General features: G+C 44.1%; 1 protein-coding gene and 1 long non-coding RNA gene across 8 annotated transcripts in view; one reads left to right on the top strand and one right to left on the bottom strand.

Annotated features, from left to right (window-relative positions):
* PUDP (pseudouridine 5'-phosphatase) overlaps nt 1-23,418 on the top strand; it is a 131,734-nt gene that overhangs the window by 91,857 nt on the left and 16,459 nt on the right. The window lies entirely within an intron of this gene.
* The window catches only part of LOC102152065, a 50,863-nt gene continuing 42,083 nt past the window's right edge, over nt 14,639-23,418 (bottom strand). For 5 of the 7 annotated variants that reach the window (XR_005386086.1, XR_005386087.1, XR_005386090.1 and 2 more), the window contains 2 exons: nt 21,200-22,237; nt 14,639-15,212 (listed from right to left, as the gene is read on the bottom strand). This is a non-coding gene — a long non-coding RNA (uncharacterized LOC102152065). The other 2 variants (XR_005386089.1, XR_005386088.1) reach the window with 2 other exon arrangements.

Genomic DNA, 23,418 nt, shown 5'->3' with positions numbered 1-23,418 from the left:
TTATGGCTGTGGGCCCAGGGATATATACAGGTTGGCCTTTCAGATGAATCCAGTCACCGTTGAGTCTGATGGGCTACTTGCGGGAGTGAGGAAGCTCTGAACAACTGGGGTTCTGATCAGAAGCAGGAAGGGGAGAGCGGATATGGACCAGGCAATTTCCATCTCCTGCTCTCCCCCACGAAGGATACATAGCAGTCATGGTCACTCTAGTCCTTGTCCTCAGTAGGCAGCCCAGTGCCATATTGCTTGTTTGCAGCAGAGTTTGGAACTTCATTTATACCTGATTGCATTGGATTGACCACCATACCTCTCATGAACAGTGACAGATGCGGCTGGTGAGGTAGCAACGGCAGTGGAGGCCCTGCCAGTATGTCAGATCAAAACCCAAAGATGGCCAGATGCCATCCTGCCCTGGTGCAGCCAACTGCAGCTGGTCCGTGCTTCCCTGTAGGGGATTTAAGAGGCAGTTCACTGTAGGTACTCGCCATGCTGCAACCCCAGGAAGCAAGAGGGAAACTGAGAACAAAGAAGAGGGTGGAGAAGTCACAGGATAAATGAGAGATGTGAATTCCAGCATTTTTCAGTGCTCATCTGCAGCTTCTAACTCCACAAGTCAGATCACTTTACAGATGCTTAAGCAGCCCCTATTGTCTACCCAAGACGCTGCATTGAAAAGGATCAATGTGGTTTCTACCCTGTTTACAACTCACAGCCCATGGCTCTTCCATTCACTATTCCTTTAACCTAGTCCTCCACCTATTGCTCACATAATGCCAACTTTTCAGCACCCCCAAAAGAGGTATAAAGATTACATGTAAGTACATAGCTGTTCCAGTCCAGTTATGCCAAAGCCACTGCGACACATCATCCGGAACGTATGCAGACTTTGATCCTATCAAACAAATTTTAGAAGAAGACCAATACTTGCTTTAACTTTGTGGAACATACATTTTGTTACTTACCAGTCTGGAGACTGTTAACTCCCCACCTGAAAACATAGTCAACTGAGAATAACAACCATATAAAAAGCTATTGTTCTCTAACATTGATAAGAAGAAAAGCAAATTTTCTTTCTTTTTTTTTTTAATTTTTATTTATTTATGATAGTCACAGAGAGAGAAGGAGAGAGAGGCAGAGACATAGGCAGAGGGAGAAGCAGGCTCCATGCACCGGGAGCCTGATGTGGGATTCGATCCCGGGTCTCCAGGATCACACCCTGGGCCAAAGGCAGGCGCCAAACCGCTGCGCCACCCAGGGATCCCGAAAAGCAAATTTTCAGGAGAAACACCAACATGGTTTTTCTAAATCCACACTGCAAATAGGAAAGAACTGGAAAGATTTTCTGTGCTGTGTAAAAACCGCATGTGTAAAAATTGAATGCCCCCATGTTTCTCCCTACCACCCTTATAGTCCACGCTCCCATCCAATTTCCCTCTTCTAGTCCCACCCCCACCAATGACACATAGCCAGCTGACTGCTGGTTACTTCCACCCTGACTCACAAGTCCTGTGTGGGCAGTACCATGTTTCTTGCTTGGAGTAGAGTAGGAACTCAGTGGGGTCACACCACTAATTTTGTAAGAGCAAGGAAAAAACAGATGGAAGGGTGGTTGACAGCTTCATGTATTTTGGGTAACACTGTCTTAGTAATAGGCAGAAGAGGAGTTGAGATCTGAGCTTTAGGTGCCATACACCACCACACACATTCATAGGCACTGATAGATCCAGTTCCCCACCCTACTATTTTGTGCCTGGAAGGCACCTGCTATCCTGGAGTTTCCCACTACTTTTTAGTGTGTCTTTTTCATTCATCGTTATTCAGATGTCCCCTCAACCTCACAACAGTATGGAACTGTCCCAAAAAATATGTTGAAATGGGCCAAATGTTGTCTCCCTTTCCCCAAAGTTTATATGTTGAAGTTCTATACCCCCAAGAACTCAGAATGGGTCTGTATTTCGAGGCAGGATCTTTAAACTGGTGATCAAGGTACCATGAAGCCATTAGGGAGGGGTCTAATGCAATTGTAAGAAGAGAAGATTAGGACACAGACCCATGCACAGAGGGGATGACCATGTGAGGACTCAAGGAGAAGACAGCATCTACACTCCAAGGAAAGAGGCCTCAGGAGAAACCAACCCTGCCCACACCTGGATCTTGGACTTCCAGCCTCCAGGACTATGACAAATAACTGTCTGCTATTGAAGCCACCCAGTCTGTGGTACTTTGTTATGGCAGCCTGAAGAGACTAATACAGATACTTAAGAATTGTTTCAATCATGGCAAGTCTTTAAGTGTAAATGTCACTTCTTGCTTATTCCATTTGGTGGCTGGCAGCCGCTGAGTGCCACTTGTGTCCTGTGACCATAGAACTAAGCCCTGTTAACTACCTTGTTGCCACTTTTGTCCAGCAAAGTGTATTTCTCTAGTGCCCTTCTTCCTTTCTTCTTGGCCTGACCCATAATTTTCCTCTTGCATCTCTGCATAGACGACCTGTTCCAGCATCCCTTGTCCTGACTTAAAATTGGTAAATGGAAACCTCTCATTGTTGTGACTGGTCCAAGCAATTCGACAAGAGGATAAAACGGCCAGATTTTTTTTTTTTTTTTAACAATTATGTATGGTACCTTGCCAAAAATTTGAATCTTCTTGTCTCTGTTGAGGTATCTTTGCTGAGTAACACACATTTATGGATTTCACCTTGGATAAAAAGTGAGCTATCTACCTTTCTCCTTCAAAAATATATATAGAATCCTGCCACTCTGCAAATGAAGCGTAAAAAAGTTCTCTTAGGATAGGCTTGGAGAAATCAGCAAAAATATTAGGTGACACTCACATATATATATATGGTTCTTCTTGCAACAAAGGTTTATTCACTTGAAGGCAGGCAGCATTTGAGAGGACTTTTGAGGTTGTCATTGTTAGATGTTGGCTCATGGCTACAGTTGCATCCAGGGAAGCAAGGCCAGGTGGGAGACCTTCTAGGAACCAAGGATGTGAGTGCAGGGCTGGAATGGGAGGATGAGCTGAAGCAAGTATGCTGGGGATGGGTCTCACATGAGGGTCTGTGCACGCTAAACACAGCATCCCACACTGATGTATGGTTGGGGCAACATGGATATCTCCATGGTTTCCATGTCAGGCACACTCGGGTTTCCCAACCTGCTATTAGTGATGTTTGACAGGATCATTCTTTGTTGCAGAGTGGGGCTAGGGGACTATCTTAGCATGTTAGAATGCTGGACAGTATCCGTAGACTCTCCCGACCAGATGCCAGTTGCACACGTGCCCAGTTGTAGAGACCAGAAATGTCCCTTGACATTTCCAAATGTCCCCCAAATGGGAGAGGGAGATTACATCATCCACAGTGAAAAAAATCACTGAGGTTTATGGAAGGAATGGGTGCCATACAGGATCTCAGCCCCGTGGGCAAGACAGAGGAAAGTGAATCTGTGCTGTGTCCAATTCCCAAAACGTCATGGTGGAGCTGGATTTCTGACACACTATTTTAGAAGGATTCGAGGCCAAGCTTTGAGGAAGGGACTAAATGATCAATCAACGATGTGCAAGTGAAACGAAGGATGTGGAGATGATCCTTCTGCCGCCTGTTTGTTACTCCAGGACCCTGGCAGGTCAGAGAAGGGATGCTGTGGCCTCAGATCATGGGGCCACTTTCCAGCAAGACTTACCACCTTTTCGTGTAAACAGGAGACACCAAGCCTACTGATTTTTCCCTTTTATTATGCTGTCATGATGGATGCTGGGGCCAAGATGGCCTGGACAGCCCGGGGGCCCTTGTAAGGTGTAGCTGGACATAAAAAATAACTCACTTATAGTCCAGAGAGGTCATATAATGTAGATCCCCAATTTAGTATAAGAATAAGCAGTCTGTCCTCTAAGACCCTAAAGACTTATGGTGGAGACCGGCAGACACTAATGTAGAAATCCAGCAGAAACACCTGCTCAATGAGTTGTACCGTGGTCTACCCTCCCTTTCACATTTGACTAAATGATGGGCCCCCATCATGCCAACCGATGTCTGATCATGTAAAACAATTAAGCAAAAGCATCTACTTGCTTACCTAGGAAAATCTGAAGTTTTTATAGTGCAAAGTGTTAAACGAATTTTCATGGTTGACATAGTATATTTATCACTTTATGCCTAGTGGTCTTTCAATGATGAATTGACGTAAGTGCCGTGCCCTGGAGGATTAGCACAGATTACCTTTTTAAATAAGGGGAAGGCTGAAGTGACAACCTTGTCTCTCTTGGGGTTTAAAGATGCAGTTGTCTCTCTGCATAGGGCATTTTGAAATTCGAAGACCTCTGAACATTTAGGGTGAATCCCAACTGCAAGCCATCCATTCACCAAGGGGTTAAGGATCAGGAAAGTCAGGCCCAGATGCATGAAGTGATGTGTCCCTGGTTTCGAGCAGGGAGTTTTCAGTCCATCCTCATGACAGTAACCCTTTGCTGCCTTCCACCATCACCTGTCTTCCCTCTGAATTTTATACATCAAACTCAGAGTCTGGAAGAATCCTGGTGTACCTCTACGATCACTGAACAGTGTGTGAAAAATGTGGAGAGAAGCCTTGCTTAGAAAAGACTTCAGGTGTAAAGGGAATTTGGGGAAATGCAAGTTCCAGTGAATGGCATTAGCGTACAGAGCAGACCAAGAGAAGGCTAGTCGCTACCTGGCCGCGTGCATAGACCTGTGAGCCCTGAATACACCCGCAAAGAAGAGGACAAGCTCCCCCAGCCTAATTGTGGTTGATAAGAAAGAAAACAAGGGGGGCAGTTATAGTAGCTGAGCAGCAAGCAGTGCCTTCCTCCTTTGAGTAGACTCTGAAGGGACCATCCCAGCCAATACCACCGTAGCACACGAACTGGAATCATACGGCCATGCAAGGGAGCCCTTTATACCTGGGCAAATTTGCTCTGTTCTGTTCAGTTGCTTCTGAAGGCATTGCTCAGATTCCAGTGCTACCCAGTAGTGAAGGACCACGATACCGTCCTGTGAGTCACAGTAGAGTAGAACAGAACATTGTCATTATTTAATCATTCTCACACAGCTGGAGCAGATAGTGTGTGTCACAGAAGTAGGCTACCATTCAATACTGTTTTGAAACATTGGAAGAGCAGTCAGTGTAATCTACAATATTATCAAACTACAAAAAAAAAAAAAAAAAAAGACCTCAGTAAATGTAAGGAAAAAAAAAAACAACCCTTTTAAACCCTACATCCAGTACTGATTAAAACCCTCCAGGAAAGTGGGAGTAGAGAGGAAGTTCCTTCGCCTGATAAAGGGCATCTTCTAAAAAGCTAAAGTCAACATCATGGTAAATGGTCGAGCTGAATACTTCTCCCTTAAGTTCAGGAACAAAATACGAGTGTCTGGTTTCACCTCTTCTAGTCAACATCATACTACAGTGCATTAAAAAATTGAAATAAATAAAAGAAACCTAGCCAGAAAGGAAGACGTAAAACTGTGTGCATAGAGACAGGAGCAAAAATCCGATGGAATATACAAATAGTTACTAGAACTATTGAGGTCTTTAGACAGAAAATCAACCACATGTATTCATTATGAACAATTAAAAAACTAAATAAAAATCGATACGGTGTACAGTGCATCAAAACGTGAAGTACTCAGGGAATGTAGCAGGAACTGGGGAGTTAATCCAGTCCTTGTTATTGTTTTTTGGCTGGAAGTGGAAGTTCTTGTATTGCTCCTATTGAATCCCCTGGAAACAATAGCAATGAATAACCTCACGTAAAAGAGAAGTAAATGAAGTAGCAGACATCTCAGGTGTCTCACAAACATTAGGGAGAGCTCCAGAATAATCGTGCCCTGTATCACCTTTGCACTCAGGACTTCCCGAGGTAAGGATACAGCATCTGTCGACTTTGAGGCATGCCGTCCAAGTCTAATTCAGCCCAGATCCGTAAAATGGTAGAGGGGATTTTTCCTTTATCGCACGACCAACAAGTTAGATAGAAGACCGTACCAGAGTTGAAGAGACTGTGCCCACAATCTAGTTTGTTCATGACGTGGGTGACGTGGATTTCGAATGATGATAAACCAAAGGATGCCGGCAAAGACCGAGAAGAACATGATTTTGCAGGTGCCTGAGAAGACCTGTTAGGCAGAGGATCCTGCAGCCCTTAATGCTGCAATTAATTTTACATAACATCAGCCATATAACACTGCCCTGAATATTAGGGAGCAGCCTGTTTCCAGGACTTTGCAGGTATGGAAAAGGGAAGCATTACAGTGCGTGCGACGTTCCAGTGAACGTGTCTGAAATGATACCCAGCGGTTGCCGGTTCTGCCCTCAGTGCCAGTCTGCACGCCTGCTTCTACAGCTGTATTCCTGACAATCTGAGCATAAAATGCATGTCCATGACAATAAATCAAAGAGGCATTGTTGAACGGGTGGCGGGGAGCCCCACCCTTAAGAGGTGAGATGCGTACCTTTTCAAGCAAATCTGCAACCAAAACATGTGTACGTCAGGCATTGCCAGCACAACGCGTTCACCAGTGGTCCGGGACGGTTATACTGAACCCACCTTCCCCGGCGCTGTCGAGTAAGCGGGATGGTAGGCAGTAAGGAGGTACATAGGGCTTAAGGACATTGGCGGGGTGGCGGTGCGGGGGATGCTCTATTTGTTTCCTGTCCTTGCAACTTTCAAGTCTATAAAAGAAACCCTTCTACCTAATTCTATGTCTAGTCTGCTAAACGATTAGATCCCGGTCCAGGTGGCCCATTGGCTTGACTCCTCTTCCTAACGACGTCATAACCAATAACAGCAAAAGTAACATTTCATGCAGCTGCCATTGAAATAAGAGGCAGTGCATTAGTTTGTTGATAAAGGGGCACTTGCCTGAGCACAGTACCATTTGTAGAGAGAAATGATGAACGAGTGGCAGTGGCGGAAGTCGTAGGCTCTCGGAGCCTCATCAAGCACCGCTGTGCGCTCGTGAACTTTGTAGAGACGTGGAAGGTCAGGAGGGGAGCCAGGAAGGCCCAGCCTGGGCAACCTCAGCGGACACATCATGTGGGATGGTTGTGTGGCTTCTCAAAACCCATCAGGCTTCTGCTCTAGGTGGCTGTGGGCCCCTTTTCCCCTGGCCAGTCCAGGCTGGTGGTTCTGACTGCACATCCCATTGCTAACACACAGGGATGTGTGAGCTCTCCAGCCGTGGGCTGGGTTGTAGGCACCTGGCTTTGCCCAGTCCCCTTGCTACCTTGGCTGGCACCTGGGGAGGGATGAAGGTGAAATCACGTGTCCTGGTCAGCAGAAGGGCCCAGAGGAGCAGCAGCATGTCTCTGTTTACCTTTCATCAGAGCATGTCCCTAATACCATTGAGGTTAAGGAACTATTCCCAGGTGAGAACGAGCATTTTCACCTGGAAGGTGGCAGGCAGCATGAAGGTGGCACCTTAGGCCGTCAGAGCGGTCCTGCTGCCCGTCCGTGCATTTACACTGGCCTTGCAGATTGCTCCCGTGAGCCTGACACCACACACGGCAGGCACTCTTCCCCTTCCAGTTTCCATGACAATGGGGGGCTTCTAGGCAGAGGGACACGGGGGAGACCGGGAGGTGCTGAGTGCGGCAATGACGTAGGTGCGCTTCTGCGGGGACTCCCTGAAGGCTTTAGCTGAATGCAAACTCTGCGTGCGTCACTGTGTTCGCACTTTGCAAACCACGCTGATGAGCCATCAGGCTCCTTTCATGTCGAGCTGGGCAAGCTTGTGCCCCACCTCAGCTAGGCATCCCAAGGCACTGGATCCCAGCTCTGACGTCCAGCCAAGTCTGAGAAGTTGTTGACCCATCTTCCAGCTTCCCACACGTACTCTCTGTCCCTCTGCCCATCCCTCTCTCTCTGGCTTTCCACTCACTTTTGGATATTCTTTGTTTTGTTTCTTGTACCTAAGGATGATTCCTGTATTACTAAATACTTAAATCCGCCCCAGCATCATTCAAGACTTTTTCATATTATATTGGAATCCATTATCCTAATAAGCATAACAGCACCCTTTCCCCAGAAAGTGACCAGCTGGACCCATCATCTTTCCTGTAAACAGAGGGGAAAGAGATGTGGTCTCTTGTAAATCAGCATTAATCTTCTCTTTTGTGTGTTTTTTTTTAAGATTTATTTATTTATTTGAGAGAGAGAGAGAGCACAACCAATGGAGGAGGGGGGTGAGCAGTCGAAGAGAGACAAGCGGACCCTGTGCTGAGCGTGGAGCCCTATGGAGGGCTCGATCTTGTGACCCTGAGACCATGACCTGAGCCGAAACTGAGACAACCAACGGAGCCCCGGGGCACCCCATCTTTTTTGCCTTTTTAAAATAAATACCATTTCTCAAGGTAGGAAACGACCACACTCCTGTTAGAGTCTGTGGTTAGAAGCCCCATCACTGGGGCAGAAACAAATGCACGTGGCTTACTTTGTAAAAGGTGGCTTTTTGTTTTCTTTGGTCATTCAGTGGCACTTGGTTTACCCCAAAGTCCTCAGATACTGAACATGGGTCTGTTCGGTCTCTCGGCATTATCTTCAATTTGTATCACCTAAAAAGATTTTTAGCCTCGATGCCTCGAAAGTGTGGTCTTGCTGGGACATTTGGGATTATGACTCTAATACAATAATGTAATTTTTCTTATTTATGCTTATAGACATTTAAAAAGTGATGATCAGGAAGTAGAAACGAATGTTCCACTGCTTTTCCTTTGGGGGAAAAGAAATGGGTGGGTTTGCACCCTGACAGCTAATCAGGTCTCGGTGTGCATGAGGCAGGCCGTGTATCAAACAGATCATCCATGACATCCAGTTTTAGGAAGAACGCCAAGAAATCTCAGCTGCCAGGAGAAAATAAAGACTTGCTTTTCGTGCCTTTGCACCACAGGCAAGGCCAAGTCTGTTCTTACTTCCTGCGGTCCCATCAGCAAAGGCTGTTTTAACGGCGGGCCACCTGAAAGGAGCGCTGCAATTAGGAATGTGGAACTGATGTGCTGTCTGCCCAGCCGCGCTGGCCCCACTGCACCTGGGTGTGCAGGCCTTGGAGGAACGGGGTTTCCAGATCTCCCAGGGAGCCTCAGCTGCAGGCTATATGATACGCCCGTGTTACTCTCGTCACAGCCTTCGAAGCAAGCGCCTTGGGTTACTAATTGTCGCTTGACCCTTCCTGAAACAGAGTGAACGGGGCTCTTTACGTGCGCCTGCCTGTGCTGGGTGCGTTCTGTTACTTTACACCCCAGCTACAATGCTCTCCTGGATCGTCACAGAATAACAGTGCATTCCAAATAATATCAAACGAAATCGTCTGATATTGGACTTTTTTTTTTTTTTAAGATTTTGTTTGTGAGAGACTGAGCACACAAGCCAGAGGAAGGGCACAGGGAAAGGGAGAAGGAGCTCTCCACTGAGCAGCGAGCCCGACAACATGGGGCTCCATCCCAGGACCCCGGCATCATGACCTGAGCCGAAGGCAGACGCTCAACCGACTGAGCTGCCCTGGTGCCCTGCAATGAATTGGGGAATAATGGATAATCGACACTTAGTATGATGTGAATTCAGGGTGTACAAGGGGATGAGGTGATATATATTGCAAAATGATGACCAGTTCATGCACTCACATAATTCCCATTGTGTGTGTGTGCGTGTGTGTGTGATGAAAATATTTAAGATAAAAAAAAATAGAGAATATTTAAGATCTACTCTCAGGCAGCCCGGGTGGCTCAGCGGTTGAGCGTCTGCCTTCAGCTCGGGGCGTGATCCTGGAGACCCAGGATCGAGTCCCAGGTTGGGCTCCCTGCATGGAGCCTGCTTCTCCCTCTGCCTGGGTCTCTGCCTCTCTCTCTCTCTCTCTCTCTGTGTGTCTCTCACGAATACATAAATAAAACCTGTTAAAAAAAGTAAGCTCTACTGTCTTAGCAATGTTCACGTACACAGCAGTACCAAAGTCGCCATACTGTGTATTACATCCCTTGGACCATCCATCTTAATGTTTGACAGTGTGTTCCCTTCGGCCAACATCTCCCCATTTCGGCCTACCCCCCAGCCCCTGGCAACCACCCTGCTATTCTATGTTTCTGCGAGTTGAGCTTTTTTAAGATTCCACATATGAGCGAGTTCTTCCAGGATTTGTCTTTTTCTGGCTGACTTACTTCGCTTAGCATAATGCCCTCGAGGTCCATGCATGTTGTCACAAAAGGCAGTATTTCCTTCCTTCTAGTGGCTGAGTAATATCATGCGTGTGCTAGTGCGTATCACATCTTTATCCGCTCATTTGTAGACACGTGGGTTGTTTCCATATCTCGACTGCAGTGAACATCAGATGGCAGCCATGTCTTGTCTTCAATATCCTGTTTTCATTTCCTGTAGAAATACACCCAGAAGTGCGATTGCTGGATCGTATGCTGGTGCTGTTTTTAACTGTTTGAGGACCCTCCACGCGGTTCTCCAGAGCAGCTGCTCCGGTTTGCATCCCCACCAACGGTGCACACGAGGGTTCCTTTTCATCCACATCCTGTCCAGCACTTGTTATCTCTTGCTTTTTTGACGATGGCAGTTGTTAGAGGCATGAAGCGGTATCTCATGACGGTTTTGATTCATGTTTCCCTGATGAGCAGTGATGTTGAGCATCTTCTCGTGTGTCCGTTGGCCACCTGCATGTCTTTGCAATCCCGTCTCTTTTCCTGTCCACACCCACCAAAGGTCTCTGCTAGTGGCAGGCTTGCGAGGTACGTGAGCATCCTCAAGGCGGGAAGCTCTAGATTCTGGTATGTTCTTCCCTTGAGATTCAATACCGTAGAGCCGTGAGCTTCACATGGATGTCAGTTCCCAATATGGAACACTATTTAACTTTTCCCTCCTGAGTACAAGGAGGGAAGAGGTGAGTTAGATACATCTCGTGAGAACAGTAGATGAAGGTTATACGGAGGTAGATTTTAATTTAATATTAGAAGACACGTTAAAAATTGATATCAATTATCTGTGGAATGTTACAATTTGTTGAATCTTGGCTTTGCTTCCCGGGACATACTCTAACCTTCCTGGTCCTGCAGATTGGGTTAAATGCCTTTCTTTTGTGTTCCATACTATGTCTAGAATGTTCTAGATAAGATATCTGTATTTTGGCTGTCTTCCACGCTAGGTTGTCAGACTTTTAAGGGCAGGTGTCTTACTCATCTTTGTATTTCTAGCATCGAACAAGTTTCCGATACGGCAGAGTTACTGGAGAAAAGAAGCCCTTGACTTTAAATAGGAAATGTGCCTTTCAGAAGCAGTTTTACTGGTTGAGAGGTGGTATTTGATGAATATAAAAATCCTCCTAAATTTTAAGATTGTCTGAGTGCGCTCCCCACCAAAGATTCTTATGCTAACCTGTCATTACTAAATGGGATGCTTTGAACTAACACCCAGTAGATTTGAAAAGATTCACTCTTGCTTTCCAATTTCCAAATTCCTGGTTCCTGTTGTAGCCAGAAATTCATGAAATGGCTAGTTGTGGGTATGGATTAGAGCTTAAATATCCTGGAAGAGACCACAGCCAGCACGACGTTTTAAGCAGCTTAGCCTGCTGGCAACGCACCATAAAACTGAGGAAATAAGTTATTCCCATGGAAAAAAATTCTCCAAATCACTGTTACCAAATTATCACCTTTTCTGTAAAACCAACACATGCTTGCTACCCTAATTATTTTCCTCTTATTTCATTTCTGGTTGTTGGCCTATTCCCTTGAAATTCATATCAGATGGACTGGATCCCACATCCCAGGAGTAGAATTTTTATTTTTTATATTCTTTTAAAAAATATTTTATTTTTTTATTTATTTTAGAGAGAGCACGAGTGAGAGAAAGAGGGAGAGTGAGAGGCATACCCACCCCCCCACACACACACACACATGCACACAGGACCCCAGGATCATGACCCAAATGGAAGGCAGGTGCTCAACAGTCTGAGCCACCCACGCGCCTCTCCTGGAGTAGAATTTTTTAAAAAATCACTCCATTTTGTAGTTTGGAAATCACCCCTAATCTCAGCCGTCATTTTACAAGACCACTGAGTGAATACCTGTGTGATCCGCTAAGTCAGTGCTCATGAACCAAAGGAAGCTTTTGACATCATCAGCTCAGATAATTTACTGTCATAGTTTTCCTTTCCTGTGCCTGCATACATCCTGAAAACTAATCAAGAATACGTCTTATGAATTCTACTTTTATTTTAATCTTTAAGGACTTAATGGCACTAATCATCTAATTTATGCCCTCTTGGTATTTCAGTCTTGATTTACAAAAACGGAGAAATTAGGAGTGAACGCTATTCACACAGCAAGGATCTCTCTCTCTCCTTCCCCTCCTCCTCCTCCTCATCTCTCTTTCTCTCTCTTCCTCTCTCTCGGAGGCATTTCTGATGCACAAATGACCTTTCCCTGTGTTGCTGGATGGAGAACACTTCCAACATAAAATGATTTCTTCTAGATCAACAGAGGACATTATGTTGAAGACACTTCAGGAGCAGGTCTCCTTCTGTGGGAGAACCTCTATGTCCAGGGGCAACCCACTGGCAGGGGACGAGTCCACAAGAAAGCTTCATCGTGTGACGGAGCATTTGCTGCAACAATTTTGCACGCTTTCTCTGTACTCACCCCTGCAGTGTGCCCCTCCAGGTCAACAGTCCCCTCCACAGAAGGAACTCCTCCTTTCTTTGTAACTCCTTCCCACCACCCAGGTCCTCTTGCTGGGATCGGCAGCTTGTCTACCTGAGACTCCGCAAGACGGCATGCCTGTCTTCTGATGTTCAGAAGCAAGTCTGCGCCAAGAGCCCTGGCGATTCTCATGGAGCGAAGTGGATCTCTGTAAAGACAGAGCTATCAGGAACATGTGTCCAGGGGCTAAAGATATGAGGTTTTAGAAGAGAAATACTTGTCAGTTTCCAAAGATAAAATCTCCAGAGCTTGCTAATAATATTTATGGAGCAGCTAACTGCCAGAAGCTCAAAGCTTTTTTCTCATATAATCACATAACGGCTGGCATCAAAACATTACTCTGAAATGGCTAAGGGGTGTCTATTATCCCGTTTTCCCACAAAGGAAACCAAGATAAAAGGTTTAAGTGGTTTTGCCCAGAGGGACAGAGAAGAATTAGAGGTAGTATCGGAAATAGAGGAGAATTGCTCGATTTATACTCTAGCCTGGGTTATATCATACAATTTTGTGAAATAAATAAATGCTTTAATTTGTATATTTTATTGCATAAATCACACATACACTTCTATTCCCCAGCTGGTAGAGTATGCTTGATATTTCAACCTTCCTTGCCAAAACCTGAACGAAAATACCTGTATTCTAGTCCTAGCGTTAACCTTCCTATAGGCCACAGATTCACGTGTCAAACCACAGCAATCACGTCTTTCCTATGGATATCCTTCCCAGAAGGTAGGTCCCTACGCCCTTTCTTTTGAAATCTTGAGTTTAGTTTCTGAGCCATTGGAGGAGTAGACAGGATTAGAGAGAGCTTGCTCTGAGGAGTGAAGCCACAGATAGACACTAAGGAGGGAAAGCCAGTGAGCAAATACAGCAGGACAGGTAGGGGCTGTGGCCTGCTCACTGCCCCGTACCCCCTGGACTTCTCCTCCCTCATGCATTCCCGGTCTTGACATGATAGAAAGTGCCCTGCTGACAGGGAGGGTGATGATGTCCGTGAGTGAAAGCATTCATTACTGGAGAAAAGAATGGCTGAGAGACTGTGCTTTCACTTGTAATAGTTAAATAAAGGAAGGAAGGAGGGAGGGATAGAAGGAACGATGGAAAGAAGGAAGGGTGGCAGATGGAAGGGAGGAAGGAAGAGGGAGGGAGCCACGCAAAAAAACAAGTTGCTAGGCACTTTTTGTCCTAGCAAAAATTAAAATTTGTTAAAATTTGACCTTGGAACATGCAAGGCTCAAAATTCCTTAAGCTTCAATTCTACGCATCTAGAACGTCTTCTTTTCTTTAAAAAATAAATAAAAACCAACCAAACAAAAAAAGACACAACCACCTTGAATATTGTTCTTACCCACCCCAAATAAATGTAAAGGCAATATAGTATTGTCACCGTACAACACCTATTGCACATTTCCCGTGCCAGACACGACGGCCAAAAAGCTCTTTCTCATTGACCATCCTCCATCAATATTTTGGATCCCTGAAACAAAATCTAGAAACCAAGCAGGTTACTCCCTAATTGATGCTCATGATTTCATCAAGAGAAAATTCTGTGGTTTCACACACCGTGAAATCAGAGGGAAGTAAAGACTTTGGAAGAAAACCAGGCAGTATGTCTCACTCTTGTGACGATGTCCTCAGTGTCTTACCTACATTTGGTGTGGTCTCCAGTGGCCTTCTTATAAACAAGAGCGAGAAATGCATCCAATGCCTGTGCAATCATGTTAATTAAATACCATGTTAACAACCAAACCCAAAGCGCTTTTTGACTAGGCCATGATCAACATAATAAGAAATTGCTAATGATGAGTCTTCAAAACCAGGCTTGAAAGAACTGATCATGGTTCGGTTGCTAAGGTTTGGCACTGGCTTTTTTGACATCGGTCAAATCTGACTCTCGATCCTGTATAATGATAGTACCCACTCTCTTGGATTGGAGTTTGCTTTATTGAATGAAACAAAGGGTTGGTTAGCAGTCCGTCATCCTACTGCTATGAGAGGTTGCCAGGGAAGAGAGGGTGGTCACACTGCTGCACGGCAGTAGGCTTCATATTTGATTGCACATCACTCAATCATGGAGAGATTTAGAAAACCCCTCATGGCCAAGTCCCACCACACAGCATCAGGTCAGGGTCTTGATTTGTGGGATCCAGCCTGAGTATCATTAAGGAAGGTGATTCTCCGCGTAGGGCGTCTGGGTTTGCAATATTGATGCGAAGTCTCCACTTTTAGTTTCTATCAGCACCTTATGGATGAAGACTTGAGGCCGTGCACATCGAAGTACATGAGCTAGCAGCTATCTTTTTCTCAGATGGTATGGGACTCTATACATTGTTGACAGAGCAGCGGGTCCCATTTAAGAAGTGCAATGTGACTGGACATAAGGATTTGCCCTTTCATTCAAACCTCATGGTGGAGAATCCACAATGGGAGTCTGTGGCTTGGCAGCAACAACCACAGCATAGCACACAAGCAAGATGGTGGAGTCTTGGCGATCAAACCCTAGGAAGAGTAGAGGAAGAAATGGAGAAGGTTGGTGATTAGAGATGGGAGACTTGTGTGGGATGACTGTCCTGGACATGAAAAGGCTGCCACATGAACCAGAGTTGAATTCATCGCCTCCCATTCTGCAGTACAAGCATCTTGAATAGTTTTCTGCTTGCTCTAAAAATGCCAATGTGTCCTCACCAGATTGTCTTCAGTGATTGTTCCAGGGGACAGATTGCTGGAAACGATTCATATTTGCCTTTTCCCTTGCTTGTGTGTGTGGACCCAAGGGAGGGCGGTTGGGAAGGACAAAATTGAATATTATCTTTTTCATTATCCCCGGTACTGGACCCTCCATACGAAGACATGTTAAAATTTGACCTTGGAACATGCAGGGGTCAAAATTCCTTAAGCTTCAATTCTATGCATCTAGAACGTCTTCTTTTCTTTAAAAAATAAATAAAAACCAACCAAACAAAACACACAACCACCTTGGATATTGTTCTTACCCACCCCAAATAAATGTTAAAAAAAAAAAGATTAAATCTGGTCATGTGTCATTCCCCTCCAAAGTCAGTAATGTCACCATACCAGTGACATTCCTAACAGCAAGGTTAATTCTGTGCTCACTTTGGTTCTTCATCACACAGTAACTTGCTAGGATCATTCACCTTTTTTTTTTTCTTTTAGAGTCATTGCATACAGTCTTTCCATCTGTCTGTAACTCTGTTTTGGTTTTCTACAGGGAGAATAAAAATGTTCCTTCAACATCTTAAGTATCTACCCATCCTGGATTGCATTCCCTCCCTTGCTTTTCTCAGATTCTCAAACTCATCTCATGTCCTTCATGACTTATGATCATGACACTGTATTCTTTTGAGTCACCGCAAGAATGTTCCAGATCCCCTTTCACTAACAGAAGTCCTCCCACTGCCAGCTCAATCCCAGAGACACTTGATACCCAACATTTACATAATATTTGTATTTCTGCCTGTGTCAGGTATTGGTTGAATAGTCTACATATTATCCTTGGCTTTGAATTTTCCTGAAGGTTTTTCACGGGTGATACAGGTTCTTATTTTTCTTTATTAGAGCAGATGTAATTTTATAAAAGCCTCTATCCCTATTTTCAAAAACTCCTATTTCTACTTCTACCTCTCAACAACTTCATGAACCCATACATTAAAAAAAAATGTGAACAGTTAAATAATGATTTTTTTTCTTGACCTGATTGGTGTTAGGCTACATTGCAAACCCCCCAACAAATTTCAAGTAGTATTATTCTTTTTTAATTATTTATGCTCTCTGCCCCCATGTGTTATCCTTGGTATTTGGTGACTGAAATGCCACATTATTTGGTTAAAAACCTTTGAATATGGCACTTTTCCTTACGCATAATTTTTTGAACCATTTTAAGACATGGGTTTATTTTATTTCATTTCGAAGAGTGGATTATGATGAAGACAGAACCACATTTCAATGATGCTTTTATTTATGTCCCTTTTAGTTACTTTGAGCATAGGATTTGCAAGGACGGCATTACAAATAAAGCAGTTAGGTAAGCATTTTTCCACTTCCAGTGAAAAATCAGAGATTGAAAATTGCTTTTAATGCAGCAGCCTGAGATGTAGAGAAAGAATACGCTGTGCCATTAGAGTTGCCACCTGGTATTGATCACAGGCGAGGGGCCACCTATTCCTGAGGGTTTCCCACCTTGCACGGATCGTATAGGTGTGTGAGTGTTATCTGCAGGAAACGTAACTTATTTCAGCATCAGATAAGACAGGATACACTTGGTTTGGACATGACTCACTACCTCCACATTGTATTCAAAATAGAGTGCTTTTATTCTTTCTCATTTCTTCAGTTAGCATAAAAACTTCATCATACATAATACAGCCCTTGTGTACCTATTAGACTTTGGCATTTAGATGGTCTTCTTGGGGCTTCAAAGAATGAGATAATCATTAATTAATGCTAAAAATCCCCCCAAATCCTTTTATGTTGGGTATTTCCATAATGACCTTCATTTAATCCAGGAGGGAGATTAACGAACTAATCCTGAAGTCTGTGTCAAAGTCAGTCACAAAGCTGGCATCAGGCGTTGGACCTCCGTGTCTGCTTCCATGCCAAATGACTCGCCTGCGAGGGAAGCATGAGGCACAATGTAAGCTAAGCCACCACTTGCCGTGCTCCTGCGACTGCATCTGCTGAAAGTCCTGGGCGATGGGCGGCAAAGGCAGTATCTTCAGGGACGCCTCGTTGTGAAGATAACTAAGTAAGAAGGAGGTGGCCAAGTAGTGACCTTCACAGCCCTGGGTATTGGCCCCAGCAGTGGCTTGAGTGGCAAAAGCTGAGCCAGCTTAGTAGCGTGTGTCTGCACTGTTGCATTTTCCATGCAATAGCTCATTTAACCCTCACAGTGATACTGTGGGGAAACTGAGCCATGCCGTTATATAACACAGCTGAGATGTGAACCTCAAGTTCTAGAGTCTTCAGTCTTGATGCTGTCTCCACTTTTCTGCTGGACTCTTCCTCGAGGTGACCCCTGCCAAGGTTAGCATTATCTTTCTCCAGTTGAAGGCATTACCTCTCCTTGCAGCCTGCTCTGATGTTTCACACCTGTATCACCATCTCGCGGGCATTAGACAGGAATTCCTGAGTGAGAGAGCACTCAGGATGTACTCTTGCCCTCCTCAGACCCTCCCTAGCTTCAGATGAAACCCACACTCCATCTTGAACAAGGCATTCAAACCCATCTGAGCCATGATTGAAATTTGACTCAGCATTCTCAGATTTAATGCCTGGTGTCGCTCCTCGTGAGATCAGTGACCCAGCCTTCCAGGAACATCACTAGTTTCAAGGTTGCCTAACTCAACAACAACAAAAAAAGTGAACAATTCAATTTAAAAAAAAAACAGGCAAAGGCCTTGAATAGACATTTATCCAAAGAAAATATACAAATGGCTAACAAGCACATGAAAAGATGCTCAACGTCTTTCAGTGAAATGCAAATCAAAACCACCAGTTCTCATTGGTGGGGGGTGGCTGTTAAAAAAAAAAAAACAAATGAGACAACAAACACACTGAACCAGAAAGTAACGAGTGCTGGTGAGGATGCCGAGAAATTGGATCCCTTGTACACTGCTGGTGGGAATGTCTAATGGAATTAGAAAATAATTGGGACAGCTCCTCAAAACATGAAATATAACTGCCATATGATCCAGCAATTCCGCTTCTGGGTTTGTCCCCAAAAGAACTGAAAGCAAAGTCTCAAAGAGATAGTTACATGCTCATGTTCACAGCAGAGTTATTCATGACAACCCAAAGGTGGAAGCAACCCAAGTGTCCCATTAATGGATGGATGAATAAGCAAAAGGTGATGCATACACACAATAGAATACTATTCAGCCTTCAAAAGGAAGGACATTCTGACACTTGCGACAACGTCGATGAACATTGAAGACATTACGCTAAGTGAAATAAGCTAGTCCAAAAAAAAAAAAAAATCACTGTCATTAAATGAGATAGTCAAATTTCTACAGCTAGAAAGCAGAAGGGTTGTTTCAGGGACTAGGGGAGGGGGAATGGGGAGTTGTTGTTTGATGGGTATAGAGCTTAGTTTTGTGGGATATGAAAAGTTCTGGAGATGGGTGGTGGTGATGGTTGCAGAGTGTGAACATACTTAATACTTCTGCTATTTTACCACGATTAAAAAGTAAGATTACCTCACTTCTCTGCCTCTGCCCATTCTGACCTAGTTTCTTCCCTCGTTGGTCTTCCTTTTAAAATCCAACCAACTCCTAAAGGTCTAGTTCAAATGTTACCGCCTCTGTGAAATACTCGTTTTTGCAAACAGTTGAATTGAACGCTGCTTTCTCTCGGTGGCCACCACAGTTTACTTACCTTTTGATCACAGCACTTGATGCAAAAGCTTGTGTATTATTACTTAGCGCTGGTCCACGCAGGTCACCCTGATTTCCCCCTGCCGCCCCAGGAAGACTGTAAAGTTCCCGGGGATTAGAGTCTTGATGTTTTCCACTTTGTAGCTCGCACAGTGACATACATAGTAAGTACTCAAATTGAATAATTTGACAGCTCCTCTCCTTTTTTTTTCCCCCTCTTTTTGCCAGAACTTCAGGGAAGATACTGGAATTGTCTGCAGTGCTTACTCGATTTTGCATTCTCTCAGTGCTTGGCCACAGATGGTCTTTTGTTGAGCAATTTAAATTTTGCAGAAGGACCTCAAAGTGGCACGAAGCTCTTTGAATGAGTCGAGATAAGTTCCTTTCTGCAGAAGGAACTTAATGACCTCTTAATACGACTTCCATGCCCTAATCTTTAAATAACATTTCTAGCAATAATTCCATTTTCCACATACATAGCAGGAGATCTGCATATCATCCAAATATAAAATCACTGTTTTTCAAATATTATTAAGTTTCTCTTCACTGCACAGTAATGGTTCTGTCAGGAGAACGGATATAAATGTATGGTCTATTAAAGAAAATAAAAGGCAAACTGTTATTTATGATCTTTCTGTGATGATAAGTTGTAGATGTTTTATAGGCAATTGTGAAAAATGAGTAAAGTGTTAGGGATGGACAAATAATTTCATATCAGTCTTTGTTTATTAATTACTGTGATGTCAAAAAGCAGTCTTCTCATTCTGCCTGGCTCCTACTTGATAGATCCGGCTCACAGTAAATATTTATCGTGCTATTGTCCTGGTATTTGAACAAGTGATTTTCAGAATTATTGAACAGTCTCCTTTTCTCTTACTTTTTTCACCACTTGTGTTATTATTTTTTTTTAAAGAAATTGGTTCAGTTCTTCAAATCATGAATCTTCAGATCATGAATCTCTTGCGTTTCCCTCCTGCTGTTTCCTGATATTTTAAGCTGCATTTACTCATTTTCAAATGGATCCAAGCAAGATCCTTGTGCGCACACCTGCCATACCCAGGCTCATCTTCAAATACCGTCTTTCAATTCACAATCTCTTTATTCCCCTAGCGTTGTGTAGGCCTGGCTTCAAGGCAAGACGCGAGTTGTTGGTTTAGATGGCTCTCAGACATGTTCTGTTTGTGAACTCCTCAACTGTCTGTCCTCCGCTCTTTCCTCTTCCTTGGAGCACATGGCGAGTTTGCTTGCAGCTCAGCCCATCTGCACCTTGCTTGCTGGTGCAATTGGACTCTGTCCAAGGCTAACATTCTCTTTACTTCTCAGGACATCAATGAGTCCTGCCACCATTTCTCAGTGAAACTGAGTTCCCTTCACATCACTCTTTAGCCAAGATGGGGTTGGGGGGAGGCGAGGGTAGCATAAGAAAGAAACTCTTGTCTTTCAACACAAAATATGTAATTGGAAATACTGGCATTTGAGGCTGACTGGAACACCTGTCGAACACCTGTCACTTTTTAAAACCGTAATTTTCTTCTTGTGCTTAACTTTCTCAGGAATCACGGTGATTGTTCTAAGCTTTGAGGAAGTAACGTGTGTGAAGTCAGGGTCATTACAGATATTCCATTTGTTTATATTCTTTTTCTTTGCTCCCCTCCAAAAATTGATAATATTTGATGTTGAAAATATTAATCTTTGTAGAGTGACTATAATCTAATATCAAAATCAGGGCAAGTAGAGAGTGAAAGTCATCTTTCATAATTAGCAGGACAGCAGGGGTCAACCAGTATGCTTCCTGGCAAACCAGTGCAGAGAGTGTGAATACCCTAACTCAGCTCCCTGGAGACCAATTTCTAGCGAGTCTGACTGAAGGAGTGGAAAAAGCCATAACACGTTATGGAGAGAAGAAGCCATAAATCCTGACTGTAATGACTTTATCTCTGTGGGCATGCCCACAGGCTCCTCGCAAATAAAACTTTTGCTTAGCTCTCCCCATCCTACAAAGCTAATTGAGTCCAATTTCAACCAGGAGGAACAATGCAAGAATCAACACAAGAATAAATATAGCATTCATTCATTCATTCATTCATTCATTCTTACCCAAAATGCCATTCCATCCTTATCTTCTACGAGTTCCCATGAAGACAACCAGAAAGACCAGCCAGCAAATACAGTATGCAGTGACAAGGCCCATGGTGGAGGTATGCCCAGCAGGCCTCGCCTTGCTTTATGCCCGTGTTTGTGGGAATTTGTCAGAGCAGGGCCAGGATGCTGATCCCGGGTTGGTGAAAGCTTCCCCAGGAGATCTGTGCTCTGGTGAACACCGAGATGGGCCAGATGCAAACAGGCAGAAACTTCAGGGGGACCCAGCAGGGATGTCTGCCCAAACGGAGTGAAGAACACGGAGATGGAGACACAGGGCAAGCAGGAGGCCGTCGTACTACCAAAGTCAGAAACCTACAAGTCTTCCACAAAGCCTTTTCTAAGTGACGGGGATACAGAGCACAGGATTAAAAAAACTATTTACAGCAACACGACTTCCTTCCATGTGGGAGAACCCCTCCAGTGTGCACAAATCATTGTGACTAGTTACGCTTTCAAGGAGCCTTCAGGAATCTAATATATATACACACAGACGTGTACATATATACGTAATATTTGGATAGACTTAAAGCAGCTGCCAATCTAGTAGCACATCTCATCATCCCATATTTCATTATGGCAGATTGTCTAATCTTTATGTTTTCCTCATCAGAACAGGGAGACAGTCCCACCCGTAATGCCTGCATCCTAGGGCTCGTTGAGAATTAATGGAGTTTGGGACATACACACTCAGCAACAAACAAGGAATAGCTCCCTATTACTTGCAGTTAACAAAGAGAATAGCCATGAATGCAGGGGAAATACGAGAAATGACTGTTCAGTCATCTTTGGTCTTAGGATTGTTGTTAAATGGCAATGCTCAAAAGCCACAGAGAGGGAGTATCATGTATCATTATTATAGTTTTCCACTACTGAATGGGTGGAAGGGTAGATGGAACGTCGGCAACTACTGTTTTTAGGGTGTCTTCAGCACACTGCACACTGCTTTGAGACACAAATGGGTCCCTGAGTTCCTGCGGTCTGCATAGCGTCGACCTATGTGAGAAGAGACACATGCAAAGAAAATAATGTTATTTTTCATTACTCCAGTCATTCACTCTCATTATAAAAAGCTAGGACATCATGCAGAACAGTAAACCACCAAAAACTCGACCATCTGGACATAATCACTATTAGCAGTGTGGATATTTTTGAAGTCTTCCTGAAGTTGCCTGCCTCCCTCCTTCCTGAAGTTGCCTGCCCTCCCTCCCTCCTCTCATCCTTGCCTACACCCCATCCCACTTTTAAAAAATCCTACAGACATGTGCCCATTGCCTGGGGCAGAGAAGTATAAAAGAATGGCATGGAGAGAGAGAAAGAAAAAAAAAAACCTCTTCCTTTGCTCTGCAGATCCCTGAAAGCACTAGGGACCTGGACCCCTAAGGGCATAAAAACTGTATTTCAGATCATGGCATGTGAAAATTGAAAAAAAAATAAGAGAATTTCTTGGTCAAATAAAGAGTCTGTTATGTTGTCTTCTAGTTTTTTTTTTTAATCATTTTCCTGTAAATGTTCTTTTTTTATGTTAAATATTGAATCCTTGCAAAAGCACATATAACCAATGATTAAGCACCAGGGAATAAGAACACATGAGCCAACTGCATCCACCACTGCAGAGCACAGAAGTTTTCTGGCAGATCCATCGCCCTGATGTACCCCGTCCTGGATTCCACCCTGCTCCCTCTGCTACCCACTAGGAACGGGCTCCCCAGATTTTGGTTTTTAATCGTTCCCTGGCCTTTCTGTATAGTTTTACCAACTGTGGAAATAATATCGTGCCAGAATGTTGAACAAGTGTGGTACATACAGTTTGGTCTCCAAATATCCTTTTTAATTTTTATTTTTTATTAAAGTTTTTATTTACTCATGAGAGACACAGAGAGAGAGGTAGAGACACAGGCAGAGGGAGAAGCAGGCTCCCTGCAGGGAGCCCGATGCAGGACTTGATCCCGGGACCCCGGGGTCATGCCCTGAGCCTAAGGCAGATGCTCAACCACTGAGCCACCCAGATGCCCCCAGATACCCTTTTTAAATGCTTGCAGATGCTCATCATATTCACAACATGGAATAACTTCCTGTGACTTTTGTTGAATGGGATTAAAAGGTGAGAATCGATGTAAAGTAAATTCTGATCTTCACCCACACGTGTTGCTCAGATATCGGCGGATAAAATGAAA

The sequence above is a fragment of the Canis lupus genome, chromosome X, assembly GCF_011100685.1.
Source record: "Canis lupus familiaris isolate Mischka breed German Shepherd chromosome X, alternate assembly UU_Cfam_GSD_1.0, whole genome shotgun sequence".
In the NCBI taxonomy this organism is placed as follows: domain Eukaryota; kingdom Metazoa; phylum Chordata; class Mammalia; order Carnivora; family Canidae; genus Canis; species Canis lupus.
This window is presented reverse-complemented; position numbering and strand designations above follow the sequence as displayed.